A 22,769-nucleotide genomic window follows, 5' to 3' on the forward strand; every position below is an offset into this window, starting at 1 on the left:
AAGACTTAAATAAGAGGAAATCTGAAGGTGCGATGTCTTCTGAATATGGTGGATGAAGCAGAAATTCCCCACCAAGCTGTAACCATTTTTGCCTGGTCATCAAAGAAACATGTAGTCATGCATTATCCTGATGTAAGATTATGCATTTTCTGTTGACTAATTCTGGACGCATTTCATCAAATGCTGCTTTCAGTTGGTCTAATTGGGGGCAGTACTTGTTGGAATTAATCATTTCGTTTTCCAGATGGTGCTCATCATAGTGGACTCCCTTCCAATCCAACCATATACACAACATCACCTTTCTTGGATGAAGACTGGCCTTTGGTGTGGTTGTTGGTTGTTCATTTTGCTTGCCCCACAATCTCTTCCATTCCACATTATTGTACAGTAGTCACTTTTCATCACTTGTCACATTGTTTTAAAAATGGAACATTTTCTTTATGTGTAAGAAAAGAATTGCATGCAGAAATAAGGTCAAGAAGTTTTTTTCTTGCTTAATTTATGTGGAACACAAACAACAAAGTGATTAACATAAACAAGCTGGTACAAATGATTTTCAATGCTTGATTTGGATATTTTGAGTATGTCTGCCATCTCCCATGTGGTATAAACTGATTGTTCTCAGTGTCTCGATTTGATTGCTATCAACTTCAACTGGTCTACCCCACCATGGAACATCGTCCAACAAGAAATCTCCAGCACAAAATCTCACATACTACTTTTGACACTTTTGATCAGTTACAGCAACTTCTCCATACACTGCACAAATCATTTCTTGCTTTTAGTTGCATTTTTATCTTTCTTGAAATAATAAAGCATAATAATGCCAAAAATGTTGCTTATTTCCTTCCATCTTCAGTATTAAAATGGATACAAAAAGTTAACCAATTTTGATGTCCTTTTTTAAATGCACATTGATATGACAGCTATCATATACAATCTAACTAAATTATTTCTAATGAAATTAAAGACAACTGCTACTATAGCCATCTTACAGAAAAAACAAACAAACCTTTTTCCTAACCCTATATATATATACACACACACATATAGGCTATTACAACATATTGAGTACTGTTCCCTGTGCTATACAGTAGGTCATTGTTGGTTATCTATTTTATATATGGTAAATATTTTTAAACAAATTTATTAAAGTATAATTGTTTTACAATGATGTGTTAGTTTCTGCTTTGTAGCAAAATGAATCAGCTTAACATATACATATATCCCCATATCTCCTCCCTCTTGCATCTCCCTCCCATCTTCCCTACCCCACCATTCTAGGTGATCACAAAACACCAAGTTGATCTCCCTGTGCTCTGTGGCTACTTCCCACTAGCTATCTATTTTACATTTGGTAGTGTATATATGTCCATGCCACTCTCTCACTTTGTCTTAGATTCCCTTCCCCCTCCCTGTGTCCTCAAGTCCATTTTCTATGTCTGTGTCTTTATTCCTGTCCTGCCCCTAGGTTCTTCAGAAACTTTTTTTTTTTCTTCTTTAGAGTCTATATACACATGTTAACATGTGGTATTTGTTTTTCTCTTTCTGACTTACTTCACTGCATGACAGACTCTAGGAGGTCCACCCTCCTCAATACAAATAACTCAATTTCATTTCTTTTTATGGCTGGTAATATTTCAATGTTTATATGTGCCACATCTTCTTTATCTATTCATCTGTCAATGGACACTTAGGTTGCTTTCATGTCTTGGTTATTGTAAAAGGAGCTGCAGTGAACATTGTGGTACATGACTCTTTTTGAATTATGGTTTTCTCAGGGAATATGCCTAGTAGTGGGATTGCGGGGTCATATGGTAGTTCTATTTTTAGCTTTTTAAAAACCTCCATACTGTTCTCCATACTTAATATATCACTTAATATTCCTATCAACAATGTAGGAGTGTTCCCTTTTCTCCACACCCTCTCTGGAATTAATTGTTTGTAGATTTTTTGATGATGGTCATTATGACTGGTGCAAAGTGATACCTAACTGTAGTTTTGATTTGCATTTTTCTAATGATTAGCGATGCTGAGCATTCTTTCATGAGTTGTTGGCAACTTGAATATCTTCTTTGGAGAAATATCTATTTAGGTATTCTGCCCATTTGGGGTTGGTTTGTTTGTTTTTATGATATTGAGCTTCATGAACTGCTGCAAATTTTGGAGATTAATCCTTTGTCAGTTACTTCATTTGCAAATATTTTCTCCCATTCTGAGAATTGTCTTTTCATCTTGTTTATGGTTTCCTTTTCTGTGAAAAAGCTTTTAAGTTTCATTAAGTCCCATTTGTTTATTTTTGTTTTTATTTCCATTTTTCTAGGAGGTGGGTCATAAAGTATCTCTGTGATTTATGCCACAGAGTGTTCTGTGTATGTTTTCCTCTAAGAGTTTTATGGTATCTGGCTTTACATTTAGGTGTTTAATACATTTTGAGTTTATTTCTGTGTATGGTGTTAGGGAGTGTTCTAATTTCATTCTTTTACATGTAACTGTCCAGTTTTCCCAGCACCACATATTGAAGAGGCTGTCTTTTCTCCATTGTACAGTCTTGCCTCCTTTATCAAAGTTAAAGTGACCATATGTGCGTGGGTTTATCTCTGGGCTTTCTATCCTGCCCCATTGATCTATATTTCTGTTTTTGTACCAGTACCATACTGTCTTGATTATTGTAGCTTTGTAGTATAGTCTGAAATCCAGGAGCCTGATTCCTCCAGCTCCGTTTTACTTTCTCAACATTGCTCAGGCTATTTGGGGCCTTTTTTGTTTCTATACAAATTGTAAAATTTCTGGTTCTAGTTCTGTGAAAAATGCCACTGGTAGTTTGATAGGGATTTAATTGAATCTGTAGATTGCTTTGGGTAGTATAGTCATTTCACAATGTTGATTCTTCCCATCCAAGAACATGATATATCTCTCCATCTCCTTGTATCATTTTTAATTTCTATCATCAGTGTCTTATAATTTTCTGCATACAAGTCTTTTTTCTCCTTAGGTAGATTTATTCCTAAGTATTTTATTCTTTTTGTTGCAATGGTAAATGGGTGTGTTTCCTTAATTTCTCTTTCAGATTTTCATCATTAGCATATAGGAATGCAAGAGATTTCTGTGCATTAATTTATATCCTGCTACATAACCAAATTTATTGATTACCTCTAATGTTTTTCTGGTAGCTTCTTTAGGATTCTCTATGTATAGTATCATGTCAACTGCAAACACTGACAGCTTTACTTCTTTTCTGATTTGGATTCCTTTTACTTCTTTTTCTTCTTTGATTGCTGTGGCTAAAACTTCCAAAGCTATGTTGAATAGTAGTGGTGAGAGTGGACGACCTTGTCTTGTTACTGATCTTAGAGGAAATCATTTCTGTTTTTCACCACTGAGAACGATATTGTCTCTGGGTTTGTCATATACAGCCTTTATTATGTTGAGGTAAGTTCCCTCTATGCATACTTTCTGGAGGGCTTTTATTCTAAATGGGTATTGAATTATTCAAACACTTTTTCTGCATCTATTGAGATGATCATAAGTTTTTACTCCTTCAATTTGTTAATATAGTTTAACATTTTGATTGATTTGCATATATTGAAGTATCCTTGCATTCCTGGACCATTTGATCATGGTGTGTGATCCTTTTAATGTGCTGTTGGATTCTGTTTGCTAGTGTTTTGTTGAGGATTTTTGCATCTGTGTTCATCAGTGATATAGGTCTTTAGTTTTCTTTCTTTGTGACATTTTTTATGGTTTTAGTATCAGGGTGATGGTGGCCTCATAGAATGAGTTTGGGAGTGTTCCTCCCTCTGCTATATTTTGGAAGAGTTTGGGAAGAATAGGTGTTAGCTCTTCTCTAAATGTTTAGTAGAATTCACCTGTGAAGTCATCTGTTCCTAGGCTTTTGTTTGTTGGAAGATTTTTACACAGTATCAAAGTCAGTGTTTGAGATTGGTTTGTTTATATTTTCTATTTATTCCTGGTCAGTCTTGGAAGGTTGTGGTTTTCTAAGAATTTGTTCATTTCTTCCAGCTTGTCCAATTTATTGGCATATAGTTGTTGTAGTAATCTCCCATGATTCTTTGTATTTCTGCAATGTCATTTGTTACTTCTCCTTTTTCATGTCTATCTATTGATTTGAGTATTCTTCATTTTTTCCTAATGAGTCTGGCTAATGGTTTATCAATTTTGTTTACCTTCTCAAAGAACCTGCTTTTAGTTTTATTGATCTTTGCTATTGTTTCCTTTATATTTCAAAAATTATTTCTGATCTGATCTTTATGATTTCTTTCCTTCTGCTAACTTTGTGGGTTTTTTGTTCTTCTTTCTCTAATTGCTTTAGTTGTAATGTTAGTTTGTTTATTTGAGACATTTCTTGTTTATTGAGGTAGGCTTGTATTGTATTGTTCCCTCTTAGAACTGCTTTTGATGCATCCCGTAGATTTTGGGTCATCGTGTTTTCATTGTCATTTGTTTCTAGTGTTTTCCTCTTCGATTTCTTCAGTGATCTCATGGTTTTATAGTAGTGTATTGTTTAGCCTCCATGTATATTTATTTTTCACAGATTTTTTTCCTGTAATTGATATCTAGTCTCATAGTGTTGTGATCAGAAAAGATACTAGATATGATTTCAATTTTCTTATATTAACCAAGGCTTGCTTTGTGGTCCATGATATGATCTATCCTGGAGAATGTTCCATGAGCACTTGAGAAGAAAGTGTATTCTGTTGTTTTTGGATGGATTGTCCTATAAATATCAATTAAGTCCATCTTGTTTAATATATCATTTAAAGCTTGTGTTTCCTTATTTATTTTCATTTTGGATGATCTGTCCATTGGTGAAAGTGGGGTGTTAAAATACCCTACTATGATTATGTTACCTTTGATATCCCGTTTTATGGCTGTTAGCATTTGCCATATGTATTGAGTTGCTCCTATATTAGGTGCATAAATATTTACAATTGTTATATCTTCTTCCAGGATTGATCCCTTGATCATTATGTAGTGTCCTTCTTTGTCTCTTGTAATAGTCTTTGTTTTAAAGCCCATTTTGTCTGTTTTGAGAATTGCTACTGCAGCTTTCTTTTGATTTCCATTTGCATGGAATATCTTTTTTTCATCCCCTCACGTTCAGTCTGTATGTGTCCCTAGGTCTGAAGTGTGTCTCTTGTAGACAGCATATATATGAGTCTTGTTTTTGATCCATTCAGCCAATCTATAACTTTTGGTTGGAGCATTTAATCCATTTACATTTAAGGTAGTTATTTATATGTATACCCCTATTATCATTTTCTTAATTGTTTTGGGTTTGTTATTGTAAGTCTTTTCCTTCCCTTGTGTTTCCTGCCTAGAAAAGTTCCATTAGCATTTTTTGTAAAGCTCGTTTGGTGCTTTTGGTGCTGAATTTTCTTAACTTTGTTTGTCTGTAAAGATTTTAATTTCTCTGTCAAATCTAAATGAAATCCTTGCTGGGTAGAGTAATCTTGATTGTAGCTTTTTCCATTTCATCACTTTAAATTTGTCCTGCCACTTCCTTCTGGCTTGCAGAGTTTCTGGTGAAAGATCAGCTGTTAACCTTATAGGGATTCCCTTGTATATTTTTTGTTGTTTTTCCCTTGCTGCTTTCAATATGTTTTCTTTGTATTTAATTTTTGATAGTTTGATTAATATGTGTCTTGTACTGTTTCTCCTTGGATTTATTCTGGATGGAACTCTCTGCAATTCCTCTATTTGATTGACTATTTCCTGTCCCATATTAGGGAATTTTTCAGTTATAAACCCTTCAAATATTTTCTCAGTCCCTTTCTTTCTCTCTTCGTCTTCTGGGACGCCTATAATTTGAATGTTGGTGCATTTGATGTTGTCCCAGAGGTCTCTAAGACTGTTCTCAATTCTTTTCATTCTTTTTTCTTTACTCTGTTCTGCGGTAGTTATTACCACTATTTTGTCTTCCAGGACACTTATCCATTCTTCTGTCTCAGTTATTCTGCTATTGATTCCTTCTAGAGCATTTTAAATTTCATTTATTGTGTTATTCATCGTTTGTTTGCTCTTTAGTTCTTCTAAGTCCTTGTTAAACATTTTTGTATTTTCTCCATTCTTTTTCTGAGATTTTGGATCCTCTTTACTCTCATTACTTGGAATTCTTTTTCAGGTAGACTACCTATTTCCTGTTTATTTGTTTGGTCTGGTGCATTTTTACCTTGCTCCTTCATCTGCTGTGTGTTTCTCTGTCTTCTCATTTTGCTTAACTTACTGTGTTTTGGGTCTCCTTTTGACAGGCTACAGATTCATAGTTCCCAATTTTTTTGGTGTCTGCCTCCAGTGGCTAAGTTTGATTCAGTGGGTTGTGTAGGCTTCCCCATAGAGGGGACTTGTGCCTGTGTTCTTGTGGATGAGGCTGGATCTTGTCTTTCTGGTGGTCAGGACCACATCTGGTAGTGTGTTTGGGTGTGCCTGTGGCCTGATTATGATTTTAGGCAGCCTCTCTGCTAATGGGTGCGGTTGTGTTCCTGTTTTGTTAGTTGTTTGGCATAGGGTGTCCAGCACTTTAGCTTGCTGGTCGTTGAGTGTAGCTGGGTCTTAGTGTTGAGAGAGAGATCTCTGGGAGAGCTTTCTCTGTTTGATATTACATGGAGCCAGAGGTCTCTGGTGGACGAATGTCCTGAACTCGGCTTTCCCACATCAGAGGCTCAGGCCTGACACCAGCAAGAACAGCAAGACCCAGTCAACCACATGGTACATAAAAAACTTCTGGTAGAAAGTACTGCAAGGCTGGTTTCTTAGCAGTTGCAGTCATAACAAGAGACTTATTGCTCCCTATGGATGGGGCAACAAGTTGTCCTACAGGTGCAAGGGCACCTCCTTCATACTTTGGAAACTGGCTTCTTGTCCCCCTTGCTGTGAACCAGGCTCCAACATTCAGTAAATATTTTTGAATTTTTAAAAAATGCAGAGAATGGGGTTGAACACAAATTTAGGAACAAAATGGATAATTACTGTTACTGGATTTTGTTTTTCTTTTTTTAAAATTTGATTGGAGTATAGTTGATTTACTATGTTGTGTTAGTTTCAGGTGTACAGCAAATGAATCAGCTATACGTATACATATATTCATTTCTTTCCAGATTCTTTTCTCATATAAGTTATCACAGAATATTGAGTAGCGTTCCCTGTGCTATACAGTGGGTTTTGCTGGTTATTCATCTTATATGTAAATATTTTGTGTATGCCAATCCCAAGCACCTGATTTATGCCCCTCACCATGTTTCCCCTTTGGTAACCATAAGTTTGTTTTCAATATCTGTAAGTCCATTTCTGTTTCATAAACAAGTTCATCTGTAACATTTTTTAATTAGATTCCACATGTGTGTGATACCATATGATTTTGGTTTTTTGGACTTACTTCACTTAGTATGATAATCTCTAGGTCTTTTGCTGCAAATGGCATTATTTCATTTTTTTAATGATTGAGTAATATTTCATTTTATGTATATATGTGCCACATCTTCTTTATCCATTCCTCTGACAATGGACATTTTAGTTTCTTCCATGTCCTGGCTACTGTAAATAGTGCTGCAATGAACATTGGAGTGAGTGTATGTATCTTTCTGAAGTATGTTTTTCTAGAGATATATGCCCAAGAGTGGGATTGCTGGATCATATGGTAGTTCTGCTTTTAGGTTTTAAGGAACCTCCATGCAGTTCTCAATAATGGCTGTACCAGTTTACGTTCCCACCAACAGTACAAGAGGGTTCCCTTTTCTCCATACCTTCTCCAGGATTTATTCTTTGTAGATTTTTTGATGATGGCCATTCTGACTGGTGTGAGATGATACCTCACTGTAGTTTTGATTTACATTTCTCTGATAATTAGTGATGTTGAGAATTTTTTTATGTGATTTTTTACCAAATGTATGTCTTCTTTGGAGAAATGTCTATTTAGATATTCTGCCCATTTTTGATAAGGTTGTTTGTTTTTATAGAGAGCTGCATGAGCTGTTTGTATATTGTGTAGATTAGTTCCTTGTCTGTCACTATGTTTGCAAATATTTTCTCCCATTCTGTGGATTGTCTTTTCATATTGTTTACAGTTTCCTTTGCTGTTCAGAAGCTTTTAAGTTTAATTATTTCCCATTTGTTTATTTTAATTTTTATTTTCTTTACTGTAACAGGTGCATCAAAGAAGGTAGTTTTGCAATTTATGTCAGAGTGTTCTGCCCATGTTTTCATCTAAGAGTTTTATATTATCCAGCCTTACATTTAGGTTTTTAATCCATTTTGTGTTTATTTTTGTGTATGGTGTTATGGAATGTTCTAATTTCATTCTTTTACATGTAGCTGTCCAGTTTCCCCAGTGTCATTTATTGAAGAAACTGTCTTCTCCATTGTATGTTCTTGCCTCCTTTGTCATGGATTCATTTACCATAGGTGCATGGGTTTCTTTCTGGGCTTTCTATCCTGTTCCATTGATCTATATTTCTGTCCTTTTGCCAGTACCATACAGTTTTGATTACTGTAACTTTGTAGTATAGTCTGAAATCAGGGCATGTGATTCCTCCAGCTCTGTTTTCCTCTCTAAGTATTGCTTTGGCTATTCAGGATCTTTTGTCTTTCTGTACAAATTTAAATTTTTTTTGTTCTAATTCTGTGAAAAATGCTGTTGGCAATTTAATAGGGAATGCATTGAATCTGATTCCTTAGGTAATATAGTCATTTTGACATTATTGATTCTTCCAGTATATATTTTCTTATTTCTTGTTATAGCCTTTTCTTTATCGGTTAAAGAAGATGCTTTAACATTTCTTATAAGGTCCATTTACTGGTGGTGAAATCTTTTAGTTTTTACTCTCTAGGAAATGCATTACCTCTCCTTCAATTTTGAATGACAAACTTGCTGTGTAGATTATCTTACTTTGTATATTTTTTCCTCACATCACTTAAATATATCAGGTTACTCCCTTTTGGCCTGCAAAATCTCTGCTGAAAAATAAGTTGATAGCCTTATGGGGCTTCCTTTGTCTGTGATTCTTTGTTCTTCTCTCACTGCCTTTAAAATTCCCTATTTATTTTTAACATTTGCTATTTCAATTATTATGTGTCTTGGTGTGGGTTTCTTTGTGTTTACCTTGTTTGGGACTCTCTTTGTTTCTTGGACTCAGATATCTATTCTTTCTTCAGGTTAAGGATAAGCCATAATTTTATCAAATACATTTTCTGCTCCTTTCTCTTCTCCTTCTGGGACCCCCATAATGTCAAAGTTAGTATACTTGATACTGTTTCAGAGGTACCTTAAATTATCGTCATTTTTATAATTAATTAATTAATTTTACTTTTTGCTATTTTTATTGGGTTCCTCTCACTATTCTGTCTTCCAGGTCACTTATGCATTCTTCTGTATCACTGAATAAGCTCTTAATTCCTTCTAGTGTATTTTTCATCTCAGTTATCATATTCTTCAGTTATAACTAGTTCTTTTTTATATCTTCTCATTTATTATTGAAGTTCTCATTGTATTCTTCTATTCTTTTCCTGTGTTCATTGACCATTTTTATTACTATTGCTTTGAGCTTTTCATCAGGGAACTTATCCCTATTTCATTAGCGTTTTCTTCTGTGGTTTTATCTTGTTTCATTTGAAATATATTCCTCTGTTCTCATTTTGTTTGACTTTCTCTGTTTGTGTCTAAAAAATTAGGTGAAACTGGTACCTATCTCAGTCATGAGGGAGTGTCTTTGCATAGGGAGCATCCCTGTGCAATCTGTGTGTTCCCAGTGGTTTTTGGTGGAAGAACTGGATCTGAAGTGAATGCATGTTGCCTCTTCCCTGGTTATACTGGCAGCCGTTTCCTTTGAGGGACGTGGGGCTGGCACTGGGTTGACTAGAGCCAGAGTTGTTTGAAACCTGAGCCTTTTCCCAGGCTCAAAGATGGTTGCTATTCTATTGGAGGATGGTGCCAGAGACTGAGGAGTTAGAGCAGGAGCCTTGAGGGAGTTGGGCTTTTCCTCAGTGTGACGGCAGTTTCCACTTTGGATGAGACATGGCCAGGACCTGAGGGCTTAGACCTGCATTTCAGAGCTTGCTCTGCTTTTCCCCTGCTGTGTGCATGTGCAATGGTGATGATGGTTCTCATCTTGGTTAGAAATAGTGTTGGGTCTTGAAGGAATGGAGCTACACTTCTGACCTGGCTCTGCTTTTTTTTGGTGTGCCTACATACACACAATGGCAATGGCAGTCTCTGCCTTAGCAAGGAGCCATGCCAAATTGTGTGCCTGGTGCAGGCTGGGTGTGTACTGGGGAAATCCTGGAAGGTCAGTCATAGCACCAGGCACTTTTCTATCTGCTGGTTTGAAACTGGGACTGGGAGCAAGCAAGTTTGTGCATGTGCTCTTTAAGAATGGAGACTCAGTTTCTTACAGGCCTCTAGTAAGCCCCACTGGTTTTCAAACCACCTAAGGAGACTCATCTTCCTGGTGTTGGAACTCAGGGATGGGGTGCCTAATATGGAGTTTGAATCCCTCACTCCATAGGGATGATACCTGAGCCTGTGATAGTTCATCTAGGTCACCCACTAGGAGTGTGGGTCATGACTAGATTGCTCTCCTTCCCTCCTGCCAGACTTCATGTGGTTCTTTCTTTACAGCTACTGTAGAAAAGCCATTCTGCTAGTCTTCAGGTTGTTCTCAGTGAGAAGGGCTGTATATGCAGTTGCAGTTTTGATATATTTGTGCTGGGTCCTCCTACTCCATTATCTTGATCCCTCTTTCTTTTTTTCTTCTTTCTTTCTTCTTTCTTTCTTTCTTTCTTTCTTTCTTTCTTTCTTTCTTTCTTTCTTTCTTTCTTTCTTTCTTTCTTTCTTTCTTTCTTTCTTTCCTTCTTTCTTTCTTTCTTTCTTTCTTTCTTTCTTTCTTTCTTTCTTTCTTTCTTTCTTTCTTTCTTTCTTTCTTCCTTCCTTCCTTCCTTCCTTCCTTCCTTCCTTCCTTCCTTCCTTCCTTCCTTCCTTCCTTCCTTCCTTTCTTTCTTTTTTTCTTTCTTTCTTCCTTTCTTTCTTTTTTCTTTGTATGGGTCAGGCCCGGTGCTAAATATTGTAGGAATATACTGAATAGACAAAGCAGTTGCTTGTCTTTTTATAATTGACAATTATTTGGAAATTTTAGGTTCCTTAGGCCTATTGATTCCTATCAAATCACAGTATGCAAGGATCTACTATTTATGCTTATGGCTAGTTATACTCAATATTACTACACAGGTGAAACAATGATCAGATCATTGTAAAGAAACTTTGTGGAAATAATACTACCCTTTACCACTTTTGTGCTTTAAAGTTTTAAAAATGATTTTATATGTATTTTTGTTCCAAAAACCCAACACTCTGAGAAGACAGGATGTTGTGATGGCTTTGAATTGTCATCTTACCTAAGTTGAGTCTACATTTCCTTGAGTTTCTTCTTTGTTCAGTTCTGGGTTAATGTGTTTGCATTTCCTTGACCTTCCCTCCTTGTGCACTTCTGGATTAATGTGAGATCCAAGAGACTGTTTTCATTAGAGTTAAAAGGCTGAAGTGAATGGCGCTATTCCTTTAACAACCACATGGTTGATGCAGGGCTCTTGTACTACTTGAGCTCACAAATGTTGCTTATCGGTTGGCTCATCTCACTGGCATGGGACATCAGCCAGCTCTGCAGCTCCTTTAACTATGGTCAGGTCTTGCTTCAACATGTCTAACTAACTCCTAAATCTGGTGCATATTAAGGTCCATGAAAAAGGGTACCAGCTTCTGTACATACCCTGCATCATCAATGTTGGAGGCTTGGAGGTGGTGGTGAGACATCAACATGAGTTCCATTATACCCTGTAGTCCCAGTTTGTCCTTGTTCTTCCCCATTTTGTGTCCTTCCTTTCCAACTGCTGACATCAAGCCCCAGAACCATAAGCACAGATAACACTCTTACATAGACTGTATAACCTGCTCCCAAGTTGTATAAGGTTACATTCCTATAATATATCCTTTATTCTATATCACTTATGGTAGTTCTTCTTTTCTGACTGAAACTAAGAGATAGATATGACTAGTCTACATTTGTAGATGAGTAAGTGAAATATCATAAAAAATTACATAGTAAGTGACAGACATTGACACAACCAAAGTTGATGTAAGACAATGCACAATAATAAAGAATTAAGAGATTATGGTGAAATGGAATGGTTTGGGAAATTTCCTGAGGTACTGGAATCATTACTTATATTATCAAAAATAGAATGAGAATGTATACATGAAGAAGAAGAATTTGATCATGAATACAATCTAAACTTTAGGGCTTCCATGTTTAATATCTCCAATGAAGTCTCTTTTCTTCTCTTAGATTGCTGTTATTATTCTTGCTTTACTAAGCCATATTTCAGGTTACTTCTAGAATCTATCAGCCTTTGAATTTGAATTTCTACTTTGAACAGCAATTTTTCCTTGCAATATCTTCTCAGAAACAACTCTCTCCTTTATAACTCTATAAATATAGAGTTATTGCTGAGATCTATACTTATATAGGCAATATATAAATATAAATATAAGATATATATATTCTTGTTTTAATTTTATATCATTGTTTTGGACATGACATTCAAGGTTAAGAAGTTTCATTAAATAAGAAGAACTAAGAGATTAACAAAACAATTCTTGTATTGCATGTTGGTAGACAAGAGTTTCCAATGGAACATCTCATCTTCATTTCAAGTAGTTCACATAGAGACAAAAGCAATTTCTTGAAAAAATAGAGAGAAAATTGAATATATTTCTTTGAAGACACTATGTTAACTTTTCAATATAATTCCTGTTTAATTTAATCCCAAATTATTAGTCTTGGATAATAAATATTTCTAAATACATTTTTATAGTTTGACATAAAATTTATATAACTGGTTCAACTTCTCATTTTATTCTAGTTGTTAAATTGAATATATAAATATTAAAAGTACTGAATAATAACCAATGTCCACCACAGGGTGAAAAATTAACAGATGCATTAATCAGAGTTTGGTAACATAATTTTATAATGGGTAATCTGTTACCTTTAATATAGTACAGAAGTATATGAAATGTAAGTTTAAGACATATATTTTTCTTAAATAAACAAATATGCCTCTTTGAAAACAGTTTTTGCAAGCAAATGATTAGCTTGGGAAAGACAAATAAATACAAGGTCTACATTCATTCACTTGGCAAACATTTCTGAAACCATGTTCTGTGTTAGGAATTGTTCTAGGTCATGGAGATACAATAATAGGTCAAACATAGTCCCTGCTCCTCACCCCTTAAGTAGGAGAGGGCTACTGAAACACTTGCATTGTTCAGTGTGTACAGATTATGATTGATAGAAGAGTCCTCAGATAAGGTGAAGAACTCAAGGAGAGACCAATTCACAACTCTCATATGAACCAGAAAAGGTGAATAGAGAGAAGTTTGTTCTGGGCCTTGAAGCATAGAGGTTACTTGTGCTTTCAGCCAAATGGGATTACAACTTGAGAAAAGTCAATCTATGAAGAAAAAGAAAGATGGAAAGCCGTATGTCTTTCCATGTGCCTAGAACACAGCATAAGGAAGAAAAGCAGAATGTATCTTTAGAGTAAAGGGTGAGGGTCAAAACATGGTTTATCTTTTCAAATAATTATTTTACAATAAATTGTTAGAAAAGTAAATTGCAGAGAATTAGTCTTATCAATTAATTCATATTTTCATCTTATCTTTTTATTTAGTATTAAATAAACCAGAATATAGGCCTGAAGATGATATTAGTTATATGCATGAAATGCATTTGCTTTCTTGAAAAGAAAACCATGTTTTTAAAATTATCATTATTAAGTCAAACCACCAGATTAATTTTGTCCTTCGATCTTGAAACTAAAATAGTAAGTTTTGCAAAAAGTGTAGCTTTCCAATAGTTAAGCAAAGGTTACATTTTTATAAGTAAAAACTTAGTTTCTCAGAATCTAATATTACATGTATTAAGGTGGAATATAAATTCTAATAGTGGGTGATGGTTCCTGAACTGGAAACCTGACAAGATACTCTTGGTGAATATTAGCTCACGTTCCTAGTTCTTTCACCTCCCACCAACTAAAAGCAGAATGCCACAAATCTGTGCTAAATGAGATCCAAGTTACATGAGCAGATCAGAGGGGAGTTGGTAAACTCATCAAAAGAGAAGAAATGAAGCCTATATCCCAAGGGACCCTGCCATTCTGGTGGTATGGATTGTAGGGAAGCATAATGAATGCTAATGCTCTCTGGTAGACATTGTTAATTGCAAAAAAAAAAAAAAAAAGAGTTTGAAAATTCCCTGTCAATGGCAGTAGAGCCAATACACAGCAAATCCTTTGGGATTCATTTTTCATCAGTGAGGATATAGACAACAGACAGCACATATCTTTTCAAACAAGTGCTCATGCTCACCTTCTCCCACCCCAACACACATGCTCGTAACAATGAACCATATACAAATCCTATGAATTTCACGGTAGAAATAACAGTAAAAAGGCATCCAAATCTTTGCCAATAAAAACTGTGGTTAGATACAGGAGTTTCTTTAAAGAAATCAAATGTGTCTTTTAGGTAGTCCCTCAATCTCCTAGCTTTGCCACAGTATAAACCTCTGAGAGAGAGAGAGAGATTCTCTCCTTGCTGTTTGACCTTGTCGAGTTGCAGAAGTTAAATGGAGCATAGGTTGGGAACATCCATTGTTCTCATCCCAGCTGCTCTGAACTCAAAGAGCACATTGTCAGTGAAATGGAAAAGAAATTAGCAGCTTATTTTGTGCAACATGAACTTTCTCTCTCTGTCTCTCTCATGCTTGATAGATGCACTCTCTTTTATAAATCAGTCCTTATGTCTTATTGCCATGCAAGAACTGGAAGTATGAAATGTCAACAGCACTCCTCTGCCTCCATTAGAACTAATCAAGTTTTTCATCTGCCAAGTTAATAGTTAACTTTTATTCAGATGCCCCTTGTTTTGGGGGGAGGATCAGGTTTAAAGGGCAATTACAAACACAATGGAGGACAGATCACTCAGATGCCCCAAACTCTGAGTCATTGAAATAGTTATTTGCTCTGTATGTTAGCAGCAACTGTTGTAAAGTGCTGATTCTTCACGTTGTTGTGAGGGAACTGTATCTCACTGCACACCTCTGGCCTCCTTGCAGACAGAGTTCAATTATGAGTTAAGGATGAGTGCAAATAGATTTAAAGAATTAGTCCTTTTTGAGACCTTTATTGTGAAATTTCACTTGGTTGTCTTTTCAGCCAGCCAAAATAAGAAAAGAAAAGAAAGTCAGCAGGAGCTAGCTGAATGTGCAGATGTGGCATCATCGGAGCATCTAGAGATGAGGGCAGGCTGAGTATCTGCTGAGTAGCCAGCAGTTCCAGGACAGTAAAGTCTGTTTCAAGGTCATAGGAATCACTGTCGAAATGCAGTGCCTTGGCAATAACAAATATTCAGGGAAAATTGGTACTCAACAAAGACTGAAGGTCAGCATATCTAGGAAATGTTTTAAATGACTATGTTTCTTTATAAATTTTCATTCCATGAATAATGCCTTGGAAAAGGTAACCTCCTCTGGCAATCCTGTATAAGGCCACTAATCTTAATCACTCACTACTGGGTCTCCAAGTGCACAGCCTTTAAATGATAAAAAATATAAGTTTTCTACAGTTATGTCAGAATCTGTTCTGAGCCCACTAACAAGAGAGTGAGTGTTTGGAGAGAAATAAATAGACCACTGGTTTGGATGATTCTAGAACCTGAGAGATCTGGAATATTACATATTTCACTTCTTTTGTACTGGGTATCAGTTTAGGTAGACCTGGACAGGAGCTTGTTCATCAGCTGCAGTATCATAGCCGTCATCTGTATCAATTAAAAATTGGGTGTGGGTTCATGATACAGAGACCTCAATAGAAAATCCGAAGTTAGGTCTTAACATAAAGACATAAATAATCCCAGTTCCTTATACCTTTATGCCTCACATCCTTTGCCATCCATATTTTTCCATTTGCAGACTCACAAGAAAATAATCACATTCATATTCCAGGCAGAAAATAGGAAATACCCTTTTATGGAGCCTAAGTTAGAATTCAACCTGGCAACTTATGGTTACATCTCATTAGCCAGAATTTTGTCACATGGCCACACTTAGCTATAAGGGAGGCTAGAAAGTGTGATATTTTACCAGACTTCATAGTTAACTCAATAAAACTAGGGTTGCTGGAACATTAGATATTAGTTAATCAAGTCAAAGTTTCTGATATATCATCATTCATTAAAAAGTAGTGAGACTTAAACCAAATAGCAAAGAACTTAAAATATTATGGAATGTTATAGAGATATGCACCATAGTAAATAAATCCACATAGAACAGTACTTGTACATTAAATAAAGGCATAAAATATCAGTAACAAGGCCAGTATTGAATAATAGTAAATATTCTAGTGCTTAGAATATTTCCTGACGTGGAGTAAGTGATAAATAATTATTAAATAAGTACATCAACACATTTATTTATTTACTGTTTATAGAATGTCTGCTAAATGTCAGGAGCAATGCTAAGGCCTTTTTTGAGATAAAGACTCAAAGATTATTATGACAGGGAGGGTTATTCATAATGAAGAAAGTGATCATTCATAAGGAAGATAAAACAATTATAAATTGATGTAATTAAAAAGAGAGGACCAAAATATACAGAGGAAAATCTGGTAGAATTAAAAATAGAAATAAACCATTAAATAATAGTAGTTGGAGAATTCAATATATTGTTTTTAATGATTGATGGAACAAAAATTAAGAAAATTATCAAAGACATAAATATTTGAACGATATTGTCAATCAACTAGACATACCTGTCATCTATAAAATACTCCATCAACAAGAGCAAAATATACATACTTTTCAAGTGCATGTGGTATATTCTCCATGTCTTAGACCATATAACCAGTCTCAACAAATATTTGAGTTGAAATCATGCAAATTAATTTCTACTACCAAATTATAATCAAATTAGAAATCAATAACAAAGAAATTGAGAAGTTCCCATACATTTGGAAAAATAAACAAAGTACCTCTATGTAGCCAATGAGTAAAATAAAAAATCACAGAGGAAATTAGAGAATATTTGGAAGTGAATGTATATGAAGTCAAATTATATTATAATTTCTGGGATACATTCAAATAGTTATTAGAAGAAAATTTAAAACTTTAAAGGTTGACAATAGAAAAAAATGTCAGATCAATTCAGAATTTTTCACCTTATTAAACCAGAAAAAGAAGAAAGAACTAAACCCAATGAAAGAAGGACAGAAATGATAAATATTAGAAGATAAATCAATTAAATAGAAAATAGAAAAACAATAGAGAAAATTTCTGAAATCATAAGTTGGTTCTTTGTAAAAAAAAAACTACAAAATTTTTATTAGAATGAATAAGAAAAAAAAGAAAAGGAACAAATACAAAAATTAGTAATGAAAAAGGAACATTGCTAAGGATCCTACAGAAATTAAAATAATTCTCAGGAAATAACATGAACAACTTTATGTCAACAAATTAAACAATTTGGGTAAAAAGATAATTGCCTAGAGACACATTATAGAATTGACTCAAGAAGAAATAGAAAACTGGAATAGACCAATAGCAAAGCAATTTGATTGAAATTAAACATTTCCCCACAGAGAGAAGCCTAGGCCAAAATGCATAATAAATTCTACCAAATAATATCAATTTTTCACAAACTCTTCCAGAAGATAGAGAAGGATGGAATATTTCCCAACACATTCTAAAAGGTCAGTGTTACCCCCCCCAAAAGCTATTTAAAGACTTTAAAAGGAAATAATAGATAAATATACCTAGTGAATTTAAACACAAAAGGCTTCAACAAAATATTAGCAAACGTATAAAAGACTATATACCATTGACCAACTACAGTTTATACCAGAAATGTAAGACTGATTTAATATCTAAAAATCAATATGATATATCATATTAGTAAACACAGCTCAAAAAATACTTTATCACCTCAGTAGATACATAAAAAGGCATTTGAGAAAAATCCAATATCCATTTATGATTAAAGCTCTCAAAAAATTAGAAATAAAAAGGAACATCCTCAACAGTTGAAAGACACTTATGAAAAACCTACAGCTAAGTTTATAGTTAATGGTAAAAAAAAAAAAATTGTTTCATCTAAGATTAGGAAAAAATGTAAGAATGTACACTCTTGCCACATCTACTTAACATATTACTGGCTGTTCTTGCCTGTGCTAGAAAATAAGTAAATAATTATAGATTAACAGGACTTTGCAAAAATAGCACAAAAAGGTACTACTTGTTACCCAATGGTAACATCTTATATGTCTATAGTACAATATTAAAACAAAGGAAATTAATACTAGTATAACCTACAGAACTTATTCAGATTTTGCCATTTGTACTTGCACTCATTTGTGTGCATGTGTTTCTATGAAATTTCGTCAGGTGTGGATTTGTTTAATCATGACCACCATTAAGACACAAAACTGTTTCCTTACCATAAAGATTTCCCTTGTGCTATACTTTTATAGACAATAGTCTCACCCCACTGTCCCAACATCCTTAACCTCTTGTGGCCACTAATCCATTCTCCATTTCTATAATTTTATCATTTGGATAATTTGTATAAATGGAATCATGGATTATGTAATTTTTGAGATTGGCCTTTTTGCTTTTTGGTTTTTTTTCTCAAATGAATTCCCTTAAAACATATTTGTTGTGTATATTAGCTGTCTGTTCCTTTTTTTATTGCTGAGTCTCATTCCATGATATGGATGTAACAGTTTGTTTAATCATTTCCCCATTGAATGACATTTGGGTCATTTCCAATGTTTGGCTATTACAGATGAAGCAGTTATGAACATTCATGTATAGGTTTTTATGTGGACATAAGATTTCATTTCCTTGTGATAAATGTCCAGGAGTGCAATTACAGGGTCATATAGTGAATAGTGAACATATGTTTGGTGTGAACATGCTAAACTATTTATAATATACATATGAGTCATTTGCTAGTTATGAAGTTTGCAAATATTTTTCCCAATCTGCATCTTGACTTTTATCCCCTTAACCAGAACTTTTGCAAAATTTTTAATTTTGATGAAGTCCAATTTATTATATTTTATGGCTCATAATTTTTATGTTGTGTCTAAGAACTCTTTACCTAACCCTAAGGCCCAAGGATTTTTTCTATGTTTTATTTTCTAAAAGTTTATAATTTTATATTTACATATAAACCTATTATCCATTCTGAGTTAAATTACATATAAGGTGTGAGGTTTAGGTGAAGGTTCAATTTTATTTTATTTTTTATTTATTTTTTAATCCATTTTTGCTTGTGGATATCTGATTTTATAAGCTCTATTTATTGAAAATATTTTATTTTCTATTTCATTGAGCTTTCTGTCATCTCTCCACTAACACCACCCTGCCTGGAGCACTGCAGCTTACATTGTAAGTCTTAAAAATTTGGTTGAGTTATTCCTTCATTTTATTCTTTTTTTCTTATTTAATCAAAATTGTTTTAGCTATAGTAGTTCCTTTGCTTTTACATACAACTATTAGAATATGCTTATCTACATGAAAAATCTTTCTGGGATTTTGGTAAGAATTGTAGTAAACTTATAGGTTAAGTTGTCAAGAATTGTCATATTTACTGTTTAGGTTTCCAGTCATAGTACATCTCCATCTATTTGATTTCTTTCTTCAGGGTTTTTTAGTTTTAAGCATAAGTACTGATTACATTTTGTTAAATCTGTGTTTTATTTGGAGTAATTAAAATGGAATTTTATTTTATTTTGGTTTCCCATTTTCATTGCTAGTTTATAGAAATACAGTTGATTTTTCTATGTTAACCTAGTATCCTATGAACTTGCAGCACTCATTTACTAGTTCTAGAGTTGATATTTATTTTAAAAAATATTTTGGGTTATTCTATACAGACCATCATGTCAACTGTAAATAGTGTAGTTTATTTGTTCTTCTACAATCTATATTATTTTATTTGTTTTTCTTGCTTCATTGCAATGGCTAGGGCTTCTGGTATATATATATATATATATATATATATATATATATATATATATATATATATATATTTTTTTTTTTTTAATTTAGCTTATTGATAAGCTAAATTGTCTTTTGAATATTGACTCAGTCTTGCATCCCTGAAACAAACCTCACTTGGTTCTGATTTTCACTGTGTTAAATATAATAATATTTTGTTAAGGATTTTTGTACCTATGTTCATGAGGGATAATAAGCCATAGTTGTCTTATTTTTTAATTTTATTTTTTAATTTTGGTATCAGAATGATAAAATCCTGTTTTACAGTCCTAGAATTAAGTTTGGTAGTCTCCCCTCTATTCTTTTTTCTGGAAGAGATTGTGTACAATTACTGTTGATTCTTCCTTAAAAGTTTGGTAGAATTCTTCAGTGAAAAACTCCGGGCCTTGAGATTTCCCTTTTAAGAGTGGTTAAATTGTAATTTCTACTTCTTCAATAGTTATAGAATTACCTATTTTATATTAGATGAGTTCTGGTAGTTTGTGCTTTTCATGGAATTGGTCTACTTCATTTAAATTGTTAAATTTACGTGATTAGCCTTATTCATAATATTCTTTTTTAAATTTTTTTATGCCTTTGTGTTCTATAGAGATGACCATTACTTAATTCATGATATTGGTAATTTGTGTTTACTCTCTTTTGTTAGTCTTGCTAGAGGTTTGTCAATTTTATTGATTTTTCCAAGGAATGAGCTTTTAATTTTATTTATTTTCTCTATTGTATTTGTTTTTAATGTCATTGATTTGTGTTCTTTATTATTTCTTTTTCTTTTGCTTGTTCTGGGTTCATATTATTCTTCTTTTTAAAAAGTATTAATGTGGCAGCTTATATTATTGATTTAAGCACTGATTTATAAAGCACTGCATCATAAGTGTTTGTTTTACCTGCATTCTATGTTTTGATTGTACATAATATATTTTCATTTTTAATCTGTTTCATGTATTTTTAAAAATTTCACCTATGACTGCTATTCTCCACTGTGTGTAATTTAATTAGCTTTATTTTTCTTAATATGTAGTTTAATAAAAGAACAGTACAGAGACTAAGTTTTAGTCATCTTGCCAGATAATTTGAATCCCAAGAAAAATCATGGAAAGTTTGAGGAATGACTCAAGGTAATTCATGTCTGAAGGATCTTTAGTTGATGATTTCTTACCAATGTATTCTGGTAGTTAAACAATTGTCCTAAATGTGTGTTGTTGTTATTTTTCGTTTGTTTGTTTTTGGTTCCAGTTCTTGCTTAGTTTTCTTTCAGAATTTTTTTTATTCTTAATCATTTGAAAGAATGGACATTCAACTTCCTACTTATTTTGTGGAACTGTACTCTCACACCAATCATCTCTCATCAAAGTCCATGTTTAGAGAGTAATGATTTGTAGTTATGAAAAACAAAACCTGATTGTGATGATAAAAGGATTTTTCTTATTTAGAGTGTGGAGTTGCTAGAAAAATAGTGTATTCTAGTGTTTAAAAGTTCAGGCTGTCACATACTACCTGTGAAACCTTGGGAAAGGTACTTAGTCTTCTCATTTTTCAACTGGGATTATTAATACTCCCTACTTCAATGAGCTATATTGTGAGGATGAAATGAGCTAATACTGCTAAAGAGCTTGGAACATTGTATAACTCTTATTAAACATTCAGAAAATACCAGAAACCCATTTCTATCAGTTACTTATGAAAAGCTTCACAAAAGATACAAGTTTTAGAAAAATTTTGTATATAGGAGAGGGTAAAAACTTTTTTGGCCTCTCCCGTTGCGGAGCACAGGCTCCGAACGCGCAGGCTCAGCGGCCATGGCTCACGGGCTTAGTTGCTCCGCTGCATGTGGGATCTTCCCGGACCAGGGCACGAACCCGTGTCTCCTGCATCGGCAGGCGGATTCTCAACCGCTGCGCCACCAGGGAAGCCCGGTAAAAACTTTTAATTATTATCTTGGTAGATGTTTTGAGTAAGAAAAGATGAAAAATATCAAAATATTAAGAAATTAAATTTCTTAGACAGACATTTAAGAAACTGAGTTAAATTTGAAGACAATCAGCAAGACTCTTCAGGTAATAAGAAGACAAGGTCAGTGAAAATTGGGAAAAACAAACTTTATTTCTGGTGCCAAGGAAATACAAAGGAAGATCATAAAAGATCTCACACATCTGCCTTAGGCATCATTCAAAACCAAGCTTAAGTCTGACGCCATTCAAGACCTTTCCCAACAACTCTACCTTCTTCTTGACCTCATGAAGCACAATTTACCCTGGCAATTCATTATTGCCTGAAGGAAATATTTGGTGAATTTTGGTTCTCTTTGTCCTCTCTCTTCACATTTATTTACCTCTGAATTATCTGTCCATTCATTAGCTTTTCTTTAATCCCGTTACTAATCCTATAATTTAGGCCCCCTTCATTCTCATCTTGACTTTACAATAGCTTCTTAACTCATCTTCCCACACCAGACTTGACACCCCTTCACCAAAGACTTATCTTTATTTCTATTCCTTTGCCTATCTATCTGTAGTTTGTCACCAGAATAATGTCACATAGTCCACAATTGCCACCTTTTCTCCAAAAGCTTTTCAGATGTCTGTCTCTTACTAAACAGAGATGTTACATTTTTTGTGCCATCTTTAGCATTTAAATAAGAAGATCT

Source organism: Kogia breviceps, chromosome 15 (assembly GCF_026419965.1).
Source record: "Kogia breviceps isolate mKogBre1 chromosome 15, mKogBre1 haplotype 1, whole genome shotgun sequence".
Lineage (NCBI taxonomy): Eukaryota > Metazoa > Chordata > Mammalia > Artiodactyla > Physeteridae > Kogia > Kogia breviceps.